The 17,162-nt window shown below is 49.0% G+C and overlaps 1 long non-coding RNA gene across 1 annotated transcript; it reads left to right on the top strand.

The window, feature by feature from the left end:
* Nucleotides 1-978: 978 nt before the first annotated feature.
* Nucleotides 979-12,309, top strand: LOC117311181 (uncharacterized). Its single transcript, XR_004525438.2, has 3 exons — nt 979-1,154; nt 10,810-10,911; nt 11,970-12,309. It is a non-coding gene; the product is annotated as an uncharacterized lncRNA (long non-coding RNA).
* Nucleotides 12,310-17,162: the final 4,853 nt, after the last annotated feature.

Below are 17,162 nucleotides of genomic sequence, written 5' to 3'. Positions count from 1 at the left end.
GGACCCTGAGGCTGGAGAGAAGGGAAAAGGGTTCTACTGAGGGCATCCCTGTCCGAACATGTGTAGGGATGAGTGAATGATGGTCATAATCAGGTGACAATAGCAAGCTCGCTGTGTGTGCTGGGCGCTGTGCAACCCTGGGGCCATTCTTGACTCCTCTGTTCCCTCACACCTTGTATCCAGGAGGCAGGTTGCTCTCTTGGTGCTCTGTATCCTAGTAGATACAGCACTGCCTAGTAGAACTGCTAGGCAGCACTGCCTAGTAGAACTTTCGACGAGGAAGGACACTGTCTGTGTTCAACTGCATGGCTACTGACCACTTGATGTGTGGCCAGTGTGACCAAGGAACTGATTTCGTTTTCCTTTAATTTTAATTAACTTAAATAGCCACCTAGGGCTAGTGGCTACCATATCGGACAGCATTGTTCTAGATAATATCCAGAATCTGATCGCCTTTCCCGCCTCCTAGACGCCCACCGTGTCCCAGCCATCATCTCCCTTTCGAGTCTCCTTTGCCCTCCTGCCTTTGCCCCTGCAGTCTCTTATCCAATACGTCTGCTCAAAACCCTGCAGTGGGGCCACCTCCCCAGGCCCTCACGTGTCCTGCAGGCCCCTGTTATCCTGCTGTTCCTCTGATCTGCACACCTCGCCCTCTCCCCTGCTCTGTCCCACTGCCCTTACCTCCTTGCTCTTCCTATACACATAGTCGTGCTCCTGCCTCAGGACCTTTGCACTGGCTGTTCCCTCTGTCTTGAGACTCTTTCCTTAGTAGCTACATGGCTCGTGCCCTCTCCTCCTTCAAGCCCCTCATCAAACCCCACTTTCTCAAAGAGACCTTTCCTGACGACGGGTAAGGGACATAGATTGGCAATGTTCCCCCTTCTCCTTCTAGTATTTTTCTTCAAAGCATTTACCACCACCTGGCATTGTAAGGTTTTTTGATTTGTTTATTTTCTACCTCCCCCGACTAGAATGTAAATTCCATGAGGGCAAGTGTATCCCCTCTGTTTTGTTCATCGACGTATCCCACGCTTCAGGAACAGCACCTGGCATACAGTAGATGCTCAATAAATGCCAACCGAATGGAGGAAAGATGATCTCAGTCAGTGCTCACTGTTGCCCAAGAGGAAGGTGTCCTTACTCCCAGGTTACAGGTGAGAAAACTGAGGCTGGGGGGGTCAACTTTAAACCCAGGTCCATGCAAATGGGAAGCCCACCTGCACAGCCACCATGTTCAGCAGTGAGACAGAGCGAGTCATTCCACCTGGAGCCTCAGTTTCCTTGCCTGGGAGTCCATGTGTCACACGCGGGGTCTCCACGGGCTCTGGGCCGAAAGGGGACTGACCGCGGCCCCATGTTAGGGAGAAGTCTTGCCAGACAGTGCAGGAAAAGCGTGTCCTCTGCCTGGTAAGCTGCCCCCTGGGCAGACGAGAAGAGGGGTGTGTGGGGTGTGGCCAGTGGCAGGAGCCGGGGTCTGGACCAGGGTGTTGGCGGCTTCCACAGGGTTCTTATAAAGCGCCTTAAGCTTCCTGTCCCTGACTTCCACACCCAGCCATTTCCATTTTCTCCTGCTGCCATGGTGTGGAGAGCAGCATCTGGGAACCGAGGCTGGGGCCGATTCCCCGGCAATGTCGCCCTGGGGGGTGGCTGGACAGGGAATGGCCAGGAGGAGTGGTGGACCGAGGCTACGAGGGTCAGGCCTTGAATGCCGAGCTCAGAGTTCTGGGACACGTGTGAGAGGTACGAGGAGAAAGGAACAGGGAGGGGCCGACATCAATTACGCACCTGCTGTGTGCAATGTGGGGCTGGCCACGGGCTCTCTCACTTAGTTCTTATGACTCACCACAAGCCAGTATTCCCACTGCTATTCATTCGTTCATTCATTCATTCATTCATTCACCATGTGCCAGGTCTGCTGACAGCTGATCCAGTGCTCTTATCCAAGGGTGAGACAGAGGCAGGGAGCTGTGAGGACAGGTGGCCACAGGGTGGCCCTGTCCAGGGGGTCCATCAAGAGAAGGACACTGAGACTCAGAGAGCTGAGGGGACACGCCCAGGTCTTGGGGCTCACAGCCTGTGCCCCACCCCCCGGTGCCTCGGGCTGGGCAGGTGCAGCCTGGGCGGGGATGCCCAGAGTCCCCTGAGCCCAATTTCCCTGGGCTCCAACAGCCAAGGCTGCAGCTCTCACTTTCCCCATCTCGGCAGAGCAGAATGACGGGCTGGTTGCTTTCCTTTCCGGGTTTCGGGGCTGCCCTCTTTACTCTGTCTCTGACTCAAACGCTAATCTCTCTGGAAACAACCAGAAAGAATGTTTTGCCAGCTCTCTGGGCATCCCTTAGCTCAGTCAAGTTGACACGTATAAAACGGTCACATTTTCCTCCAAAGTCCATAGTTTACATTGGTGTTCACTCTTGACGTTGCTCATTTTATGGATTTGCACAAATGTGTAATGATGTGTATCTATCATTATGTTATTATATAGAGTATTTCCACTGCCCTAAAAGTCCACTCTTCTCTGCCTATTCATCCCTCCCTTCCTTCTAACCCCTGGCAACCAGTGAACTTTTTACTGTCTCCACAGTATTACCTTTTCCAGAGTGTCGTATAGTTGGAATCATGCGGTCTACAGCCTTTTCAGGCTGGCTTCTTTCACTTAGTAATATCCATTGAAGGTTCCTCCATGTTTTCTTATGGCTTGATAGCTCACTTCTTTCTGTGCTGAGTAATATTCCATTGTCTGGACGGATCACAGTTTATTAACCCATTCACCTACTGAAGGACAGCTTGGTTGCTTCCAAGTTTTGCCAATTATGAATAAAACTTCCATAAACACCGAATTGCAGGGTTTTTGTTGTTGTTGTTGTTGTTTTTTGCTGTACGTGGGCCTCTCACTGTCGTGGCCTCTCCCGTTGTGGAGCACAGGCTCCGGACGCTCAGGCTCAGCGGCCATGGCTCACAGGCCCAGCTGCTCCGTGGCATGTGGGATCTTCCCGGACCGGGGCATGAACCCGTGTTCCCTGCATCGGCAGGCGGACTCTCAACCACTGCGCCACCAGGGAAGCCCTATTTTTATTTTTTTTATTTTTTTTTATTTTTTTATTTATTTATTTTTTTTGCGGTACACGGGCCTCTCACTGCTGCGGCCTCTCCCGTTGTGGAGCACAGGCTCCGGACGCGCAGGCTCAGCGGCCATGGCTCACGGGCCCAGCCGCTCTGCGCCGTGTGGGATCTTCCCGGACCGGGGCACGAACCCGTGTCCCCTGCATCTGCAGGCGGACTCTCAACCACTGCGCCACCAGGGGAGCCCATATTTTTATTTTTTAATACATTTATTTATGGCTGTGTTGGGTCTTCGTTGCTGCGCGTGGGCTTTCTCTAGTTGTGGCGAGCGGGGGGCTACTCTTTGTTGCAGTGCGCGGGCTTCTCATTGCGGTGGCTTCTCTTGTTGCGGAGCACGGGCTCTGGGCACGTGGACTTCAGTAGTTGTGATGTGCCGGCTCAGTAGTTGTGGCTTGCGGGCTCTAGAGCGTAGGCTCAGTAGTTGTGGCGCACGGGCTTAGTTGCTCCGTGGCATGTGGGATCTTCCCGGACTAGGGCTTGAACCCATGTCCCCTGCATTGGCAGGCGGATTCTTAACCACTGTGCCACCAGGGAAGTCCCTCTCACTGTTGTAATTAGAATTTCCTTGATGACATACGATGTGGAGCATCTTTTGATGTGTTTACTTGACATGTGTATATCTTCTTTGGTGAGGTGTCTATTAAGGTCTTAGGCCCATTTTTTTAAATTAATTAATTTATTTATATTTATTTTTTGCTACGTTGGGTCTTCGTTGCTGCACGCGAGCTTTCTCTAGTTGTGGCGAGTGGGGGCCACTCTTGGTTGCGGTGCGTGGGTTTCTCGTTGTGGTGGCTTTTCTTGTTGCAGAGCATGGGCTCTAGGCACGCAGGCCTCAGTAGTTGTGGCACACGGGCTCAGTAGTTGTGGCTCACGGGCTCCAGAGTGCAGGCTCCGTAGTTGTGGCGCACAGGCTTAGTTGCTCTGTGGCACGTAGGATCTTCCCGGACCAGGGCTCAAACCCGTGTGCCCTGCATTGGCAGGTGGATTCTTAACCACTGCGCCACCAGGGAAACCCCTAGGCCCATTTTTTAATTGGATTGTTTGCTTTCTTATTATTGAATTTTAAGAGTTCTTTTTATATTTTGGATAACAGTCCTTTATCAGGTATGTCTTTTGTAAATATTTTCTCCCGGTCTGTGGCTTGTCTTTTCATTCTCTTGGCAGTGACTTTCACGGAGCAGAACTTTTAAATTTCAATGAAGCCCCGTTTATCCGTTTTTTCTTTCATGGAGCATGCCTTTGATGTCTAAAAAGTTATCACCAAACCCAAGGCATCTAGATGCTCTCCGATGGTATCATCTAGAAGTCTTAACAGCTTTACATTTTACGTTTAGGTCTGTGATCCATTAGGAATTAATTTTTGTGAAGGGTGTAAAGTCTGTGTCTAGATTCATTGTTTTGCTTGTGGATGTCCAGTTGTTCCAGCACCATTTGTTGAAGAGACTATCTTTTCCTTATTGTATTGCTCTTCCTCCTTTGTCAACGGTTAATTGACTATATTTATATAAAGGGTCTATTTCTGGGCTCTCTATTCTGTTTCATTGGTCTGTTTGCCTATTCTTTCACTGATAACACACTGTCTTGATTATTGTAGATTTTTAGTATGTATTTTTTGAATTTGAGTAATGCAAGTCCTCTAACTTTGTTCTTCTTCTGTGTTGTGTTGGCTATTCTGAGTCTTTTCCCTCTTATGTAAACTTTATTTATGTATGTATTTATTTTTTGGCTGTGCCACACGGCTTACAGGATTTTAGTTCCCCGACCAGGGACTGAACCCAGGTCCATGGCAGCAAAAACTCCAAGTCCTAACCACTGGACCACCAGGGAGCTCCCATAAACTTTACAATCACTTTGCTGATGTCCACAAAATGACTTGCTGGGATTTTGACTTTTTGGAATTGCATTGAGTCTATAGATCAAGTTGGGAAGAACTGACATCTTGACAATGTTTGAGTTTTTCTGCCCGTGAACATGAAATATCCTTTTATTTAAGATTTTTTTAAAAAAAAATCTTTCATCAGAGTTTCCTTATGTAAGACTTGTGCATATTTTGTTAGGTTTATATTTCAGTTTTGGGAGCGCTAATATAAATGGTTTTGTGCTTTTTGTTTCAAATTCCACTTGTTCGTCACTGGAATATAAGAAATCAAGTGATTTTTGTACACAGGCACACCTCATTTTATTGTTCTTCGCTTTATAGTGCTTCACAGACATGGCATTTTTTTCAAATTGAAAGTCTGTGGCAACCCTGCATCGATCAAATCTGTTGACACCATTTTCCCAACAGCATTTGCTCACTTAGTGTCTCTGTGTCACACTTTGGTGATTCTCAAAATAGTTCAAACTTTTTCATTATTATTAGATTTGTTATGGTGATCTGTGATCAGTGATTTTTGATGTTACTACTACTACTCACAGAAGGCTCAGATGTTGGTTAGCATTTTTTAGCCATAAAATATTTCTAAAGTAAGGTAGGTACATTGTTTTTTAGACATAATGCTATTGCACACTTAATAGACTACAGAAGAGTGTAAACATAACTTTTATATTAATTGAGAAACCAAAAAAATTGCGTGACCTGCTTTATTAAGATATTTACTTTATTTTGGTGGTCTGCAACAAAACCCACTGTATCTGCAAAGAATGCCTATATTAATCTCGTACTGTATCTTGCAACCTTGATATACATAATCACTTGTTCTAGGAGGTTTTTGTTGTTGTTGTTGTTTGTTTGTTTTTGGTCAATTCTTCTGGATTTTTCGCATGGACAATCATGTTGAAAAAGGCGGTTTTATTTCTTCCTTCCCAATCAGTGTACATTTTATTTCATTTTCTTGTCTTATTACATTAGCTAGAACTTCCAATACAATGTTGAAAAAGTTTCAACACAACAGTAAACTATTCCTAGTTTGTTAATTTTTTTTTATGATAAATGGGTTTGGGATTGTATCAAGTGATTTTTCTGCATCTGTTAATTGACCATGTGATTTTTCTTTAGCCTGTTGATGTGATTGATTACATTAATTGATTTTCAAATGTTGAAACAGCGGTGCTTACCTGGGATAAATTCGACTTGGTGTGGTCTGTAATTCTTTTTATGCACTGTTGGATTTGGTTTGCTAATATTTTGTCGAGGATTTTTGCATATATGTTTATGAGAGATATTGGTCTGTAGTTTTCTTTTCTTGTAATCTCTCTGCCTGGCTTTGGTATTAGGATAATGTCAGCCTCACAGAATGAGTTAGGAAGTATTTCCTCTGCAAGAGATTGTAGAGAATTTGTATAATTTCTTCCTTAAATGTTTTGTGGAATTCACCAGTGAACCCATCTTGGTCTGGTGCTTTCTGTTTTGGAAGGTTATTAATTATTGACTCAGTAATCTTTAATAGATGTAGTCCTTTTAAGATTGTCTATTTCTTTTTGTGTGAATTTTGGCAGATTGTGTCTTTCAAGGAATTGGTCCATTTCATGTAGGATATCATATTTGTGGGCATAGAATTCCTTGATTCATAGTCCATAGTATTCATTTTAATGTCCATGGGATCTGTAGTGGTGTTCCCCCTTTCATTTTTAATATTAGTAATTTGAGTCTTCTTTCCTAGCTAGCCTGTCTAGAGGTTTATTGATTTTATTGATCTTTTCAAAGAACAGGTTTGGGTTTTGTTGATTTTCTCTACTGAGTTCTTGTTTTCAAGTTTATGGATTTCTGCTCTAATTCTTATCATTTCTTTTCTTCTGCTTACAGTCATTTTAATTTGATCTTTTTCCAGTTTCTTGAGGTAGATTAGATGATTGATTTTAGATCTTCCTTCTTTTCTAATACAGGCACTCAGTGCTATAAATATCCCTTTAAGTACTGCTTTTGCTGCATCCTACACATTTTGATAAGTTATGTTTTCATTCTCTTTAGTTCAAGATAGAGTTGACCCTTGAACAATGCAGGGCTAGGGGTACTGATACCCTCACAGGTGGAGATCTGCATGTAACTTTACAGTTGACCCTCCATATCGCTGTTCCACATCCACAGATTCAACCAACCAAAGATTGTGTAGTACTGTAGTATGTATTTATTGAAAAAAAATCCACATTTAAGTGGACTTGTGCATTTCAAACACATGTTGTTCAATGGTCAACTGTATTTTTAAATTTCTCTTGCAATTTCTCTTTTGACCCATGTGTAATTTAGGAGTATGTTGTTTAATCTGTAAGTGTTTTGGGATTCTCCAGTATTCTTTTTGTTATTGATCTCTAGTTTAATTCCACTGTGGTCTGAGAGCAGACATTGTATGATTTCTATTCTTTAGAACTTGTTAAGGTATGTTTTATGCCCAGAAGTGGTCTATCATGGTGCATGTTGTGTGTGAGCTTGGGAAGAGTGTACAATCTTCTCTTGTTGGATGAAGTAGTCTATAGATGTCAATTTTATCCAGTTGATTGATGGTGTTGCTGAGTTCAACTATGTCCTTACTGATTTTCCACCTGTTGGGCCTGTCCATTTCTGATAGAGGGGTGTTGAAGTCTCCAACCATGATAGTGGATTCAGCTATTTCTCTTTGAAATTCTATTCATTTTTGCCTCATATATTGTGTTGCTCTGTTGTTAGATGCACACACATTAAGGGTTATGTCCTTTTGGAAATTTGGACATTTATCACTTTTTAACACCCTTCTTTATCCCTGATAAAACTCTTTGCTTTGAAGTCTGCTCTGAAATTAATTAGCTGTTCCTGCTTTCTTTTGATTAGTGTTAGCATGGTTTATTTTTTCCATCCATTTACTTTTAATCTATATGTGTATTTATATTTAAAGTGAGTTTCTTTTAGACAACATATAGTTGACTCTTGTTTTTTGATCCACTCTACCAATCTGTCTTTTTTTTTTTTTTTTTTTTTTGCGGTACGTGGGCCTCTCACTGCTGTGGCCTCTCCCGTTGCGGAGCACAGGCTCCAGACGTGCAGGCTCAGCGGCCATGGCTCACGGGCCCAGCCTCTCCGTGGCATGTGGGATCTTCCCGGACCGGGGCATGAACCCGCGTCCCCTGCATCGGCAGGCAGACCCTCAACCACTGCGCCACCAGGGAAGCCCCAATCTGTCTTTTAATTGGTGCACTTAGACTATTGACATTCAAAGCGATTAGTGATATAGTTGGCTTAATATCTACCACATTTGTTACTGTTTTGTATTTGTTACAATGGTTCTTTGTTACTACTTTTTTCTTTCACTTTTTCTGCCTTTTTGTGGGGTTGTTGTTTTTTTTTTTTGAGTAAGAAATACATATTTATCAAGTCCTTGATATTTGGAGATTTTTGTGTTGGAGTAACTCTTCTCTTTTCCCCCAGTTTTATTGAGGTATAATTGACAGAAATAAATTGTATAAATTTAAGGTGTAAAACATGATGATTTGATATACATATATATTGTGAAATGATCACCACAATAAAGGTAGTTAACACATCTGTCACCTCACATAGTTACCTTTGTGTGTGTGTGTGTGTGTGTGTGTGTGTGTTGAGAACTTTCAATATATAATACAGTATTGTTAATGATGGTCACCATGCTGTACATTAGACCCCTGAGCTTATGCACCTTATACCTGAAAGCTTGTATCCTTTGACCAGCACTTCCACACCCCAGCCCCTGGCAACCACCATTTTACTCTCTGTGTCTATGATTTCAACTATTTTAGATTCCACATGTAAGTGAGATCATACAGTATTTGTCTTTGTCTGACTTATTTCACTTAGCATGTTTTCTCAAGGTTCATCCATGTTGTTGCAAATCTGCCTTTTGTGGTTTTAACTGAGCATTTTATATAATTCCCTTTTCTCTCCTTTCTTACCCTATCAGTTATATTGCTTGTTTTTAGTGGTTGCCCTAGAGTTTGCAATATACATTTACAGCTACTCCGATCCACTTTCAAATAACACTATATCACTTCATGGGTTGTACAAATCCCTTATAATAACAAAATAATCCTAATTCCTCCCTCCTATACTTTGTATCATTGCTGTCATTCATTTCACTTATACATAAACATTCATAAGCATATATATTATGTATATAGTCAAATACATTGTTGGTATGATTATTTTGAACACATCATTATCTGTTAGTTCAAGGTTAAGAATAAAAAAAATAAAGGTTTTATTTTACCTTCACTTTCTTTATTTCTTCCCCTATGCTCTTCCTTTGTTTATGTTAATCCATGTTTCTGACCCATATTATTTTCTTTCTCTCTAAAGAACTGCTTTGAACATTTCTTGAATGGCAGGTCTACTAGCCACAGATTCCCTCAATTTTTGTTTGTCTGAGGAAGTCTTTATTTCCCCTTCACTTTTGAAGGGTAATTTCACAGGGTACAGAATTCTAAATTTGGGGGGCTTTTCTCTCAGCACTTTAAATATTTCATTCCACTCTCAAGAAGCTGGGAGTAATTCTTACCTTTGCTCTTCTATAGATAATGTGCTTTCTTCCCCTCTGGCTGCTTTCAGGATTTTTTTTCTCTTTCTCTTTGCCTTTCTGAAGTTTGAAAATGAAATGCTTAGGTATAGTTTATTTGGGGCATTTATCTTGTTTGGTGTTCTCTGAGCTTCCTGGATCTCTGATTTGGTGTCTGACATTAATTGGGGAAATTCTCCGCCATTATTGTTTCAAATATTTCTTCTGTTCCTTTCTCTCTTCTGCTGGAATTCCCAATTACACATATGTTACACCTTTGTAGCTGTCCTGCAGCCCTCGTATATTCTGTTCTATTTTTTTTAAGTCTTTGTTCTCTTGGCTTTTCAATTTTGGAGGTTTCTGTTGAGATATTCTCAAGCTCAGAGATTCGTTCCTCAGCCGTTCCTCTACTAATAAGTCCCTCAAAGGCATTCTGCATTTCCTTTCCAGTGTGTTTGATCTGTAGCATTTCTTTTGGGTTCTTAGGATTTCCATCTCTCTGCTTACACGTCACACCTGTTCTTACATGCAGTTGACTTTACCCATTAGAGCTCTAGCATATTAATCATGGCTGTCTTAAATTCCTGGTCTGATATTTCTAACCTCCCTGCCATATCAAAATCTGGTTCTGGGGCTTCCCTGGTGGCACAGTGGTTGAGAGTCTGCCTGCCGATGCAGGGGACACGGGTTTGTGCCCCGGTCCGGGAAGATCCCACATGCCGCGGAGCGGCTGGGCCCGTGAGCCATGGCCGCTGAGCCTGCGCGTCCAGAGCCTGTGCTCCGCAACGGGAGAGGCCACAACAGTGAGAGACCCGCATATCGCAAAAAAAAAATCTGGTTCTGATGCTTGCTCTGTCTCTTCAAACTATGTTTTTTGCCTTTTAGTATGCCTTGTAACTTTTTCTTGAAAGCCGGGCATGATGTACTGGGTAAAAGAAACTTCTGGAAATAGGCTTTTAGTAATGCAGTGGTGAGGTGGGGGGAGGGGAAGAGTTCTAGGTCTCAGTCCTGTAGTGAACCTGTGCTTACGGAACTGTGAACTTCATGAATGTTTCTCATCCCTTCCCACCCCCATAAGTGGGGAGGGATGGCTAGAGTGGCTTGGAGTTGGGTGTTTCCCCTTTCTCACCTCTGTTAGGCTCTGATAAGACCCAGGGAGATTAGGCTCTGATTAGGTTAAACTAATAGATTAAATCTGATAGATTAGGAGGGCTGGCCTTGTTAAGAACGGATATTTTGGTGTATTTCACAGTGGTTCCTTTTCTCCTCCCCTGCTGGAAGCACACGGGGATTTTCCCTCCAATATTCACTTGTGAGAGCAGACTGGGGACCTGGAGGTAAAGTTCACAAACAGGTGAGGACCCCTCTGGCACTGGGCCCCCTCTGGAGTTTCAACTCTCAGCCTCATCCACACTGGGCCTCCAGCAGCTCGTCAGTTTCCGTTCCGGTTCCCTTCCCTAGCCCTGGTTCCTGGGCAGCTTTCTGCTCCCGGAGCCGTGGTTCTCTGCGCTCACCTGTCGGTGCCTCTGATGCGGTTTGCCCTGTGGCCTCGCTTCTTTCACGAATCTAACAAGAGTTGTTGATTTTTCAGCTTGTTCAGTGTTTCACTTGTTGTTAGGACTGAGGGGCAGCTTCCAAGCTTCCTCTGTTCTAGGCCAGAAACTGGAAGTCTGGGATTGGGTTTGGAACAGCTCCCCTGGCTTCGGGGTGGAGGATGGGTGGGCAGAATGGAAGGGGATACTGCAGGGTCTGGGGGAGGGTGATACGCAGAGTTACCTGAGACATTTCCCTCTGCCGTTTGTAGACTCGCCCAGTGGCTCCTTGGGCAGCTTCCAGGGCTCTGGCCACGTTCCTGGAATTCCCTGGGGGGTTCAGGAGACCCTCACTGCTCCCCCCCCCCCCCCACTGGCTTCCAGCTTCCACTTCCAGTCAGGTGGGAGGTTCTGTGTGTCAGAGGCTCCATCTGCCAGTCCCAGGGACGCCCTGTTCCCAGTGGTCCCCACTTCCCTCCTAAAGCAAGAATCCTCACGGCCGAGCTGTGTGGCAGGAGGGGCAGGTAAGAGAGGAAGGGAGAAGGCAGTGCATCAGGAGATGGTCCAGAAATGCCTGCCTTTCCCTTATGGCAAAGCCTCTGTGTGTCCCGGGGCCTTGGGCAGAGCCCAGGGGCAGAGTCCTAGAGCAAACACGCCCAGGAAGGGCACTGTCAGGGCCTCACTGATACTGGAGTGAAAACAGAAAGGCTCCTTCCCGTCTTATGCTACTCCCTCACCCAGCATCTCCTCCTCTCCTTGGTCGCCCTCTTTCTAGGGGTTTCCGCTCCCAAGAAGCCTTCTGGGGCCTCCCAGGTGAAACCGAGGAGGACCCCATGGGGCTGCTGGGCATGGAAGCATTTTGGCCCCCCGTTTCTTGTAGGCAAGACTCCAGCCTCCATGACCTCCCCTGAGTGCCAAAGGGAAGGTTCGAACAGCTGCTAATCAAGGGAGGAGCGGCCAAGAAACCACCGGAGGCGGAGGCGAGATCACAGGGACCCGAGAAGCTCGGCAAGGCCTCGAGAAGCTCATCAAGGAGGCCCGCGCCTGAGACCCCGCGGCCCCTCATCTTGTCAGCAACCCTGCCCTTGGGAGGTATTGTTATAAAACTCCTTACCAAATCCTCCCGGGCTGGGACACATAGTTTTCGAGGGCAGGAGCCCACTGTGTTCCTCCTTTGCCTGGCAAAGCAATAAAGCTATTCTTTTCTACTTCACCCAAAACCCTGTCTCTGAGGTTCGGCTTGGCACCGGTGCGCAGACGCTAAGCTCTCAGCATCCCCGGCGAGTGCCCTGGGGGGGCTTCCCCTGCTCCTTGTGCCTCACGGCAGTGTCATTAACTAGCGAATCGTGTGATGATTTGTTCGGTTCTGTCTCGCCCGCTAGACCTGGTCTGTCTCGTCCACGTCTGTGTTGTCAGCATCTGGAGGGATGCTTGCCCCATACAGGCACTCAGTGAACTTTGTTAAATAAAGGAATGAATGTTGAACAAATAGGTAAAATGGATAATGGCTCGTGACAGACTGTAGCTAAAATCACCCGATGGAGACCCCAAGGTGGAAGACCGTTCCCCGCCCTGTGGGGTCCTGTTCACTACACTGATGATCTGGGGTGAAGGGGATGCCGGTCTGCGGGCGGCCGGGCTCTGCTTTCATACCCCATCGCTTGCTCCAGGGGCAGGTGGCGGCTTCAGCAGCCCCAAGAGACTCCCTGCTCTCTGCTCTTAGGGTCCCGGCTGCGGGGAAGTGGGAATTATGGAGATGCCCATCCCTCAGGCATGGTGCTCCGTCAGTCCTGGGCTGTCCTGATAAATACGCTCTTCCAGTGTGGGCCCCAGATAATGTACTGTTCTTGCAACATGGTTTCTCCAGAAGGTGAGTCACAGCTTAAAGAGAAAACAAGCCACGGTCCTGCTGCGGAAGCTTCCCGCGTCGGGAGGCAGTGGGAGGCTTGGGGTCCTGTCCAGCCCTGGCCGGCCAGGTGTGAAGAGCTTGGTTTCTGGAGTTGGTGATTTGGTGGACGTGCCGGCCCTGCACTGCCTGGTGGGTGTGTGGGCTGCCCTGTACCTCTCCTTCTAGTCTGGTTGGTGGGGACTGACATTTCTGTCATTCATTGGAGCTGCTGCAGGAAACCCAGGCAGCTCCCTTCCCTCTGCCGGTCAGTTTCCTCACCTGTAAAGAGGGGATAGTGATGTGGTCATCCTCCCAGGTTGCTGTGGGAGGACCCCTGGAGGTAATTATTAATAACAGAGATAATAATGGAAGTTGGTGACACTTGTCAAGGACTCACCGAGCACCAAGTGTTTCTCAGACCACCTGGATGTCCCCATTCTACAGATGAGGAAATGGAGGCACGAGGCATTACGTGACCTGCCCAGGGTCCCACGGCTGGAAGTTTGGGCAACTGAGCTTCACGGCCAGCGCCCTGTCCCTCCCCGTCCAGGGTGGTGGGAGACAGGGCGGCTGCCTCGAAAGCCCCATGAGCCATGGGGGTGCTGAACGCCTGCCTCCCTCCAAGTCCCCACCCTCAGGTCCGGCTGAGCCCCCCTCAAGGCCACTGCCACTTGCAGGAACTTGGCTCTCCTCCCCCTGCCCCCCGCCTCCAGTGCCCCCTGCGTCTCAGCCTCCAGGCAGTGTGGGTCGGTCTGGCTGGGTCCCGCAGTCCAGGCCGACGGCCACAGTAAATGCAGCAGGAACAGGGCCTGGGACGCAGTCCTCTAGGGGTCTGCAAAAATGTGTTCATTTTCATTTCTCGTAGAATCAAGAGGAAAAAGATAAAATACTATGAATCCAGCCTGGATTATATTTATCTTTATACCAGTGCAGTTGTAAAATGTAATTTAAAAAATTTTTAGGGCTTCCCTGGTGGCGCAGTGGTTGGGAATCCGCCTGCCAATGCAGGGGATACGGGTTCGAGCCCTGGTCCTGGAAGATCTCACATGCCGCGGAGCAACTAAGCTCATGCTCCACAACTCCTGAGCCCGTGAGCCACAGCTACTGAGCCCACGTGCCACAACTACCGGAGCCCACACGCCTAGAGCCCGTGCTCCGCAGCAAGAGAAGCCACCGCAGTGAGAAGCCCGCGCACCGCAACGAAGAGCAGCCCTGCTCGCTGCAACTAGAGAAAGCCCGCGCGCGCGCAGCAATGAAGACCCAACGCAGCCAAAATAAATAAATACATTTATTTAAAAAAATTTTTTTTTAATATTGGAAGGGGCCCACAAAGGCAAAAGCACCTCAGGTCCCCGAAAGCCACCACGTGGCCCAGACTGCAGCGTCTCCCATCGGCGCCAGGTTAGGGCAGACCCGCCCTCCGCAGCCTCCCTCCTTGGCCCTAATGCTCCAGACACAGCCGACCATTGGCAGTCATCCTGTCTCCAGCCATCACTCCCGGGTCCCCTGGACACTCCCCTCGTGCCTGGCTCAGCCCAGCCTTCATGGGTCACCCCCCTGGAGACATTCTCTGACTGTCTCTCACGGGTCTCGGAGCGGCTCCAGACTCACGCTGTGTCCTGGTCGCCGGGTCACCCTGCCCAGGCCAGGCCTGGGGGGGCTCCAGGGGTGCTGGGGAAGGGGTGACGGTGTGGCAGACACTGTTGTTTAGAAGGCAGGAAGCACAGAGGCAGAAGCGGGCCATGCTCCCGGGCTTAGGGCAAGATGGAGGCCTGGGGTGCGAGGACTGCGGGGAGACGGGCAAGTTGTAGGTGGGGGGACGTGGGACAATGTGAGGAGGGCCCAGGGGCTGGGAGGTGACGCTGACCCTGATAACTGAGCTCACTCCTGAAGCCCACACCCCAAGGAGCTGATCCCTGAGGGGACAGGCAAATAAGCGACTGCTCCAATCCAGAGGCCCGAGGACAGGGGTGGGGCAAGGCCTTGGGGCTGGGGGAGCCCAGCGGAGCATCTCCATCCCCGGCCAAGGGTCTGGTGGGAGCCGGATGACAGGCATGGTTCCAGGCCCGGGAATCGGCATGTGTGAAGGCTCAGAGGTGGTGCTGCTCTAGGTCTGAGTGGGAGGAGGGCCTGGGATGTCCCCTGCTGCACGGGACCTTGAAAAAGCATGAGAGCCGCTTGCAGTCATCTGTGGGAGAATTTCACTGTGGTCAGACCGTGTGCCCATACCTTCTTTCACTAAGAATAGGGAGGTGGCCATCCTCGATGTCAAATACCCACAGATGCCGACTACAGACCTGGTCTTGTGAGGGTGCTGGGGACACAGATGTGGCTCAGTCCCAGGTCTCCAGCCGGTGGATGAGACGCATGGGTGGAGGCCATCGGCTGTGTCTGCAAAGAGCTTGGGAGGTAGAAGGGGAGCTGCATCTGGCTGGAGGGTGTGGGGACACTTCCTGCAGGAGGGGGGCCGGGGCTGGCCTCGAGCGAGGCAGAGGGGTCCCCAGGGGAGCCTGCAGAGTGCGGATGCTCCTGAGCTAAAGCATAGAGGGAAGAGAGTGGGGGAGACCGGGGGCCAGACTGAACTGGAGCCGATGCGGCATGACGCTGGCATCGCCCTGGGCGGACGCAGGGTGGGCGGCCGAGGGGAGGAGGAAGCGGGGGTAGGGCGTGGGGCGGCCTGGTTGGGGGCTGCTGGTGAGCTTCATCTCAGACTCTGATTTTCTAAACGAATGAAGCCACGTCCTGGTGAGGCAGGAGATGTGGTCAGAGCAGGAAGAGAGAAGCTTGGAGGTGGAGGGTCTCCCGAGATGAGGCCTGGGCCCAGCTGGTACGATGTTAGACCCCGTGTCTCGGTGCAGGTTTCCCCAGCAGCAGACCCTGAGAGGATGAATGGGAGCTTATTTGGGAGGTGATGAGCGAGGCACTGTGATGGGAAGGCAAGGGAGCTGCAAAGCCACTCCAGGAAGTGGAGCCCATGCCCGCAGGGGTCTTCAGGGTACAGCGTGGAACGTACAGCAGAGCTGACCCATCCAGGGGTGAGGGTGCTAGGGCCACTGGCTGAGGGCTGATCTGGTGGGAGGAGCGTGATCCTGGCCCTTGGGCTGCCCCACGCTGCAGCTGAATGGGCTCTGATGGCTGGAGGAGCTGCAGGTGAAGGGCCCAGGAGTGTGGAACTGGAATCTGCTGGTTCAGTGTGCTGGGGACAGTGATGGCCGAAGGGACATGGGAAGGGCGTCGACTGCATTGGCTGCACCCTGACTTGAGAACTCAGGGCGCCACTCCCTGCCAGAGCCTGGGGGACTGATGGGACCCTGTTCCTCTGAGCAATGGGGGTGAGGTGAGGGGCACCTGGACAGAGGGGCTTGGACAGCCCCTCTGAGCTTCCCCACTCCCAGGGGGGCTGCAGAAACAGCGGGAGAAGTGGGGATGTGGACCAGAGAGGAAGGAGAAACCTGGAGAAACTCTGGGGTCAGGACACCGGTGTGACTTGAATGGACCGAAAGTCAGGATCCAGGTGAGCCGTGGCCATGAGTGCCAGCATGGACCCTATAATGGGTTGAATAGTGTCCTCCAAGTTATGTCCATCTGGAACCTCAGAAGGTGCCCTCATTTGGAAATAGGGCTGCTGCAGTTAAGATGAGGTCATCCTGGAGGAGAATGGGCCCCGAATCCCACGTCTGGGGTCCTATGAGATGAGGAGAGACCCATGGCAGAAGATGGAGGAAGAGATGGGAACGCTGTGTGCGCAAAGCCGAGGGCTGCGGCTGCCACCGGAAGCTGAAGAGGGTGTTTTCCCGGAGCCTCAGAGGGCGTGCAACCCTGCCGACACCTCGATCTCAGACTTCTCGCCTCCAGAACTTTGAGAGAATACATGTCTGTTGTTTTAAGCCTCCCCGTTTGGGGCAATCTGTTACAGCGGCCACGGGGCACTAATACAGACCCCAAGGCACCTCCGAATCCTTAGTCCCAGGAGGGCTCTGGGGCAGAGACAACCCCCCGGGGGATCTCAAACCCACTGAGATTGGGAATGACGTGCAAAATGAACATGAATCTCTGTTTTAGGAAAGCAAAGCACGGCATTTCTGGCGCACCTGAGATCACGGACGGGGTGGAGGCTGCCGCCGTGTGTGAGGACTCTCTTCTCAGGCTCTGGAGGGAGGGCACGGCTACCTGGGCCCTCCCGGT

This window comes from Tursiops truncatus, chromosome 2 (assembly GCF_011762595.2).
Source record: "Tursiops truncatus isolate mTurTru1 chromosome 2, mTurTru1.mat.Y, whole genome shotgun sequence".
In the NCBI taxonomy this organism is placed as follows: domain Eukaryota; kingdom Metazoa; phylum Chordata; class Mammalia; order Artiodactyla; family Delphinidae; genus Tursiops; species Tursiops truncatus.
This window is presented reverse-complemented; position numbering and strand designations above follow the sequence as displayed.